Below are 7,716 nucleotides of genomic sequence, written 5' to 3'. Positions count from 1 at the left end.
GTAGAGTGCTCGCCTTGAGCTGAAGAGCTGAGGGACAGCGCCCAGGCCCAGAGTTCAAGCCCCATGACCGACAAAAAAAAAAAAAAAGAAAGAAAAAAAGCCGGAAGTGGTGCTGTGGCTCAAGTGGTAGAGCGCTAGCCTTGAGCTGAAGAGCTGAGGGACAGCGTCCAGGCCCAGAGTTCAGGCCCCACAACCGGACCCAAAAATTTAAAAATAAATAAAAAAATAAATAGCCGGGCACCAGCAGCTCATGCCTGTCATCCTAACTACTCACTCAGGAGACTGAGATCTGAGGATCTCGGTTCAGAGCCAGCCCAGACAGGAAAGTCCGTGAGACTCTTATCTTCAATGAGCCACTAGAAAACCAGAAGTGGAACTGTGGCTCAAAGTGGTGCCAGCCTTGAGCAAAAGAGCTCAGGGACAGCGCCCAGGCCAGGAGTTCAAGCCCTAGGACTGGCAAAAAAGAAAAATTCTATAAACCAATACTTAACAAATTGATCCCATTTGTATAAAAATGCTTACAAAGAGATTCTGTAAGGATTAATTACCAAACCAACCAACCCTGTGGTACAATTCTGGATTTTAACTTTCTCGTTACTACTTTCCTGACTTGTTTTAACTGTATAATAAATGTCACACACACACACACACACCCCTACCTTTTTTTTTTAAAGGCAAAGTAGCTCTGGCCTTGAACTCTGGATCTTTTGGCCTCCTGAGTGTTAGGTGTGGCACAGTGACTTGAATATGCACCTTTCTTAATAGACTATTGAGGGCTAGAGTAAAACTTCAGGCTGGATGGGTCTGGCACAGCCTCACCACGTGACTGTGTGACACAGGATCAGGCACGGTGATACCTAACACGTACAGGGACACGTTCCAATAAAACTCCACTTACCAAAACAAGCAGCGGCCAGCGCCCATGGCTCACACCTGTAATCCTAGCCACTCATGAGACTGAGATGTATGCATTGTGGTTCAAAGCCAGCCCAGGCAGGAAAAGTCTGTGAGACTTTTCATCTTCAGTTAGCCATCAAAAAGCCTGAAACAAAGCTGTGTCTCAAGAGGTAGAGTACTAGCCTTGGGCAGAGAAGCTCAGGTTCCCACTCTGATCCTGAGTTCAAACCCTAGCATTGCACCCTTGAGCGCACAAGTGCGTGCACACGCACCCGCGCGCACTCACACACGCGCGCACTCACACACACACACACACACACACACACACACACACACACACACACACACACACACACACACACAGCAGTAGACAGGATTTGGCCCGCAGACTGGTTTGCCAACCTCTGAAGTAAAACTGTTTTACATTTAGGAAGATAAACATTGAAATAAAGTATGCGAGCCAAATTGATACCACTTGACTGACAAGATTCATTTATAAATTCACACTGAACGGGGACAGGAAACACAAATCTTTAAACCCTGTAAATCTAGCTCACGTCCCCACACCCAGAGATGAAATCTGCTGCTAACTAATCCAAAGTCTAGGCAGACACAACCAGAAGTCAGGAGAGAGACGAGGCCTTTCCTATGCAGACCAATTTAACTCCTCCTTCTTTTGTATTCCTGTGCCAATTGGCGGCCACCCTATCTACCAAGTCTTTTTTTTTTGGGGGTCCGGTCGTGGGGCCTGGACTCTGGGCCTGGGCGCTGTCCCTCAGCTCTTCAGCCCAAGGCTAGCGCTCTACCACTTGAGCCACAGTGCCACTTCCGGCTTTTTTTTCTGCTTATGTGCTGCTGAGGAATCGAACCCAGGGCCTCAAGCATGCAAGGCAAGCGCTCTACCACGGAACCACCTTCCCAGCCCTCTACCAAGTTTTAATGCTGATGACGGCATCAAGCCTTCGACACTGTGACAAATCTGAAAGGAAGAACAAGGGAAATAAGCAGTCTAACAGTGTGAGCGTCCACAGTGTACCTTACAGGGGTATAGAGGGCAAGCTGAGGCCTAGGCCCTGCCCAGCACCGTGCTGATCAGTTGTGGCTTTAACCCGGGGCCGAGCCCCAGCCCTGAGGTAGATCTTGACTGGTGTCAAAAACAAAGCTCTGCACTGAAGGAATTTCCTAATAGAAGGTCTGTTTTCAGAAGACAGAGTGTGATACATGCCTGAGAAACCGAGTCAGAACATACACGTGTATGTCTGTCATACATGTCCATATTATATATGTGTGTTACATGTGTGCACTGTATATGTATGTCAGTCACGTGTGCATGTATTATAGTGTTATGTGTGTGATGTGTGCATGTATTACATGTGTCACCTGTGTCTGTGTTGTGTTACACATGCATGTACTGTTATGTGTGTTATACGTGTGCATTGTGTTACGTGTCACCTGTGCCTGTGTTGTATGTGTTACACATGCATGCAGTGTGTGTTATACGTGTGCGTTGTGTTACACGTGTGCGTTGTGTGTTACATGTGTCACCTGTGTGTGTTGTTGTATTATACATGCATGTGCTGTGTTGTGTGCGTGTATTATACATGTATTGTGTGTGTTGTGTGTATGTTACATTGTCACCTGTGCATGTGTTGTTGTATGTGTTGTACATGCATGCACTGTGTTATGTGTGAGTGTATTATACATGTGTTATGTGTGTGTTACATGTGTCACCTGTGCGTGTGTTGTTGTGTGTGTTATACATGCATGCACTGTGTGTGTGATTACATGTGTGTCGTGCATATGAAGCACTACATGTAAGCACAGATTAGATACACCACACTCTCCCACACAGCACGGGGAAAACAAACCGGCGCCCCCCACCCCGCCGGGAATGAGCGCCGGGGTGGGGACGGGGGACGGGACGGGGGGGGGGGGGGGTCGCGGGGAAGAGCCGGGACGGGACCGGGGCTGAGGGGACGAGGAGCGGGACGGGGGTGAGGACCGGGACGGGGACGGGGACGTCGGGGACGGGGGTGAGGACGGGGTCGGGGACGGGGACGGGGCTGAGGACCGGGACGGGGACCGGGGACGGGGCTGAGGACCGGGACGGGGACGGGGACCGGGGACGGGGCTGAGGACCGGGACGGGGACGGGGACCGGGGACGGGGCTGAGGACCGGGACGGGGACCGGGGACGGGGCTGGGGACGGGGACGGGGCTGGGGACGGGGCTGGGGACGGGGCTGGGGACGGGGACGGGGACGGGGTTGGGGACGGGGACGTCGGGGACGGGGCTGAGGACGGGGACCGGGTCGGGGTCGGGGTCGGGGCTGAGGACGGGGACCGGGGACGGGGACCGGGGACGGGGCTGGGGACGGGGACGTCGGGGTCGGGGTTGGGGACGGGGACCGGGACCGGGTCGGGGACGGGGCTGAGGACGGGGACCGGGGACGGGGCTGGGGACGGGGACGTCGGGGTCGGGGTTGGGGACGGGGACCGGGGACGGGGCTGGGGACGGGGACCGGGACCGGGTCGGGGACGGGGCTGAGGACGGGGACCGGGACCGGGTCGGGGACGGGGCTGAGGACGGGGTCGGGGACCGGGACCGGGTCGGGGTCGGGGCTGAGGACGGGGACCGGGACCGGGTCGGGGTCGGGGCTGAGGACGGGGTCGGGGACCGGGACCGGGTCGGGGTCGCGGCGCCCCCGGCCGCCCCCGCCCCGGCGGGGCGGGTCAGAGGTCGCGGCCCGCGCGCTTCCGCCGCCGCCGCCCCGGCGTCCCGTCACCTCCGCGCCCGGACAGCCCGCGGGAGCCGAGCGAGGTCCTCACCGGAGGCGGAGGCCGCCGCTGAGGGAGGGAGGAGGCCGGAGGAGGGCCCGGCCGCCGCCGCCGCCGCCGCGATCCGCGTCTGGACGGAGCTCGCGCCGCCCGACCGCCGCCGCCGCCGCCGCCGCCGCCGCGCTCTCCCCGCCCCCGCCGCGCGCGTCGCCGTGACGTGATCGCCCGAGGCGGCGCGACCCAATCGGCGCCCGCCCCGCGCGCAGGCGCGCTGCCCCAAACAGGAAGTCGCCTCGCCGGGCGGGCGGGATGGGGAGAGGCGCTTGCCGCCCCGGTGCATCCTGGGAGTTGTAGTTCGGCCGGGACGCGGGCGTCCGCGGCGGCGGGACGGAGCGCAGGAGGGCGTGGGGGGGGGGGGGGGGGCGAGCGCTTCCCCACGGCCCGGGCGGGGGCAGCGGCGCGGACGCCCTGCCCGGTCTCCGTGGATACCGGTGCACAATGGCGCACGCGGGCCGGGGCGTCGGTGGCGGCCCCGGGGGCTGCGATCGGGAGGACCGCGGTGCGAGGCCAGCCCCGGCAGGAAGGGCGGCCCCGGCCGCGGGTTCGAGCCCCGGTTCAGGCCCCGCGCGCACGCTCATCCGGGTCACTTTACTCGTGGCCGGTCCTGGGTCCTGAACTCGGGGCCTGGGCGCTCTACCACCTGAGCCACGGCGCCACTTCCGGCTTTTCCTGCCTGGGACTCGAACCCGGGGCCTCAGGCATGGTAGGCCGGCTCCACCTGCCCTGGGGCGGAGGCCCGCACCCCGGCCGGCCTCTGGGGCTGACACCCCCCGCCGGGCAGCCCAGGCCCCAGGGAGGCCGCAGGCAGGACCCCAGCCCCGAGCGCGGCCCGCCCAGCTGCCATCTGAAGACCAAGGTTCGAAACCAGCCCGGGCCGAGGTGAGACTCTGATCTCCAGTTAACCAGCGAAAAGAAGAGCTGGACGGGGAGCTGTGGCTCAAAGGGCACGGCACCGAACTCGGGAGAAACCCCCCGAGGGGCCTCGCCCGGCCGGAGGCGCTCTCGGAGCCCACTCAGAACACCAGAGCGGAGGGAAGCCCAAGCCAGATCCGTCTCCAGGAATAGCTGACCCTGCAAACTGAATTACTGTTCGTTTGTTTTTTTAATTTACCTTATCCATAAAAGACATACCAATCACCATGTCTATCTGCCTGGGCCAAGACATCAAGTTTTGGGGTTTTGGGTTCTCTTGTTGATCGTGGGGCTTGAACTCTGGGCCTGGGCGCTGACCCTCAGCTCTTCAGCTCAAGGCTGGCGCTCTACCACTTGAGCCACAGCGCCACTTCCTGTTTTCTGCTGTTTCATGGGAGTCTCATAGACTTTCCTGCCCGGGCTGGCTTTGAACCGCGATCCTCAGATCTCAGCCTCCCGAGTAGCTAGGTTGACCAACGTGAGCCACTGGCATCCGGTTAGGCCTGAAGTTCTTAGTGCTGAGGCAAACCACACCATTTCTTCCCCTTGCTCACTCTGCCCAAAGAGGAACTGCCTCACCCTCCCTGACCAGAGAAGGATTTCCTGAGCTCCACCTGTATGCAGGCCCCATCCTCCCTCCCCAGCCTGGCCTTCCTTCCCCCCATCCCTCTCCCTCCCCAGCCTGGCCTCCCTACCCCCCATCCCTCTCCCTCCCCAGCCTGGCCTTCCTCCCCCATCCCTCTCCCTCCCCAGCCTGGCCTTCCTCCCCCCCATCCCTCTCCCTCCCCAGCCTGGCCTCCCTCCCTCCCCCCCCCCATCCCTCTCCCTCCTCGCCTTTCTATATGGTCTTCTGGTGAGCTGGAAGGAAACCCGGAGGGCTGGGTGGAAACCTGTGTGGTCCAGCGTCACCTGCAGGTCTTGAGACCCCCAGTGCCTTCCATCTTTAGGGGGTCACGCCTCTCATTCCCCACAGCTCCATGGCTCCCAGAACCGCTTCCTGCCCCCTACCTCCCTGTCCCCCGCCCCCTCCCAGTGACCCAACAGTGCTCTGTGGGTGGTGAGGTCATCGTCCCTGTCATTTGTTGACAAAGAGGGTGTCACCCAAGGTGGGTGGCTGGTGGCTTGGGTGACAGGTGCGCTGGCCTTGAGCGCAGCCTGGGCTGTGAGTCACCGGGAAGGTCAGGCTGTGAACTGAGCCTGGAATTTCCCAGAGGCAAGTGACCAGGTCTCTGCCTGGTCTCCGGGAAGGCCAGTCCAGAGTAACCAGGGGCTGGGCGCACATACCTAACTAAAGCAGGTGCTGTGTGTGTGTGTGTGTGCGCGCGTGTGTGTGCGCGCGTGTGTGCGCGCGCGCGTGCACATACGCCCATCCTGGGACTTGAACTCAGGGCCTGGAGCTCTATTCCTGAGCTTTAGTGCTCAAGGCTAGTGCTCTACCCCTCGAACCACAGTTCCACTTCCAGCTTTTTGCTGGTTAATTGGTGATAAGTAAGAGCCTCCTGGAGTTTTCTGCCTGGGCTGTCTTTGAACTGCAATCCTCAGATCTCAGCCTCCTGAGTAGCTAGGATTACAGGCATGAGCCAATAGCGCCCACCTAATTTTGCTTTTCTTTGCAATGGATCTGCTCGAATCTTTAATTTAAATATATATATAGGTATTGAGGTCTCTTGCATTGCAAATAATCTACCACTGAGCTCCGTCCACCCCCGTTTTTATTTTTTCTTTGGAGACAGGATCTCACTGAGTTGCCAGGGTCAACCTTAAACTGCGATCCTCTTACCTCAGCCCCGGAGTGCTGGGATTACAATCGCATGCCACCCTGCCCAGCCTTTTGCCTACTTTGTTAAAATTCAGTTCTTACCATTTAACTATCGCGTTACAAGAGGTCTCTGTGTATTCTTCAATTCAAATGTTTTGCCAAAATAAAAGGCGAGCAAAGAATTCTTTAAGAACTTGGGGAGTGACGGGATGTGATCACGGTACACTGCACGTAGGTACCCGTGTCACAGGAGACCCCGTTGGGCACAACTGACCCTAATGAAAACGTGTGGGGAGGAAAAAAACCTAGTTAACAACCCAGGTCTTCTGGCAGTCCCAAGCGACAACAGGTTGATTCGGCTGGGCATCTCCTTTGCGGCGAGAATCAAGACGGGAACACAAAAGTATCTCATGGTGTTACAGTCATCGGGCGCCGGTGGCTCACGCCTGAGACCCGAGCTGCTCAGGAAGCCGCGAGCTGAGGATTCCAAGGAAAAGTCCGGGAGACTCTTACCTCCAATAAAAATAAATAAATAGCAGGAAGTGGAGCTGTGGCTTCCTTGATAGAGCGCCGGCCTTGAGTGAGAAAACTCAGGGACAGCAAGCAGGCCCCAGGCCTGGTGTATACACACACGCACACGCACGCACACACATGCACACGCACGCACACATGCACCATCAGTCATAAATGCTTTGTGTTAGAAAAGGACAGATCCTGAGAGACAGCAAGTAGAAGCAACCATCAATAAGCAGAAAGTAATTTCCCCAGGAAGCTGGAAGCACCTGTTAACTTTGTTTTTTAATCTGTCAGCTCTTTATTAAGGAAAAATTGAAGATAGCATCTGCTCAGAAAAAACCAACTGCCTAAGCAATCACCCACACACAGAAAACCATGAGCCAGGAAAAAGAAAAAAGAGCATTTTTAACTGTTGCTGCTACACACTTAAAATCCCTAACACGAAGAGGTTTGTTCCCCTGGAAATAGCGTGACAGTACAGCCAGACTCTGAGCTGAAGACCCAGGTTCTTAGTCAGGGTAATTTGAGAAGACTCGGGTCCCCAAGTGCCCGGGGAGGAACTCTGGTGACCGGGTGAGGAGTTTGCAGAAGTGGAGCTCCAAGAAAGGGCTGGTGTGTCCTGAGCAGGAAGCCGAGCCAAGGTGGAGCCCAACTCCTGGGACTGAAACAAAATCCCCCCCCCCCCCCCCCCCCCCGCCGCCCTGCGTCTCAGCGATGAGAGACAGAAGCAAAACCCAACCAGGTACTCAGGAGGCTGAGATCTGAGGATCACGGTTCAAAGCCAGCCCGGGGAAGG

At 57.8% G+C, this 7,716-nt stretch overlaps 1 protein-coding gene across 2 annotated transcripts in view; it reads right to left on the bottom strand.

Moving 5' to 3' along the window:
- The window catches only part of LOC138804538 (adiponectin receptor protein 2-like), a 23,984-nt gene extending 18,339 nt beyond the window's left edge, over positions 1-5,645 (bottom strand). Inside the window, exon 1 of one of the 2 annotated variants that reach the window (XM_069988872.1) lies at positions 5,480-5,645. The gene's annotated coding sequence lies outside the window, so the exon portion shown is untranslated. Of the gene's footprint in view, positions 1-3,724; positions 3,848-5,479 lie in introns of those variants that run through there. The other variant, XM_069988873.1, reaches the window with a different exon arrangement.
- Between the last annotated feature and the right edge of the window lie 2,071 nt (positions 5,646-7,716).

Source organism: Dipodomys merriami, unplaced genomic scaffold (assembly GCF_024711535.1).
Source record: "Dipodomys merriami isolate MVZ:Mamm:240054 unplaced genomic scaffold, mDipMer1.0.p SCAF_368, whole genome shotgun sequence".
Lineage (NCBI taxonomy): Eukaryota > Metazoa > Chordata > Mammalia > Rodentia > Heteromyidae > Dipodomys > Dipodomys merriami.
The sequence above is the reverse complement of the archived record's forward strand: the minus strand, read 5'-3'. Positions and strand labels throughout refer to the sequence as shown.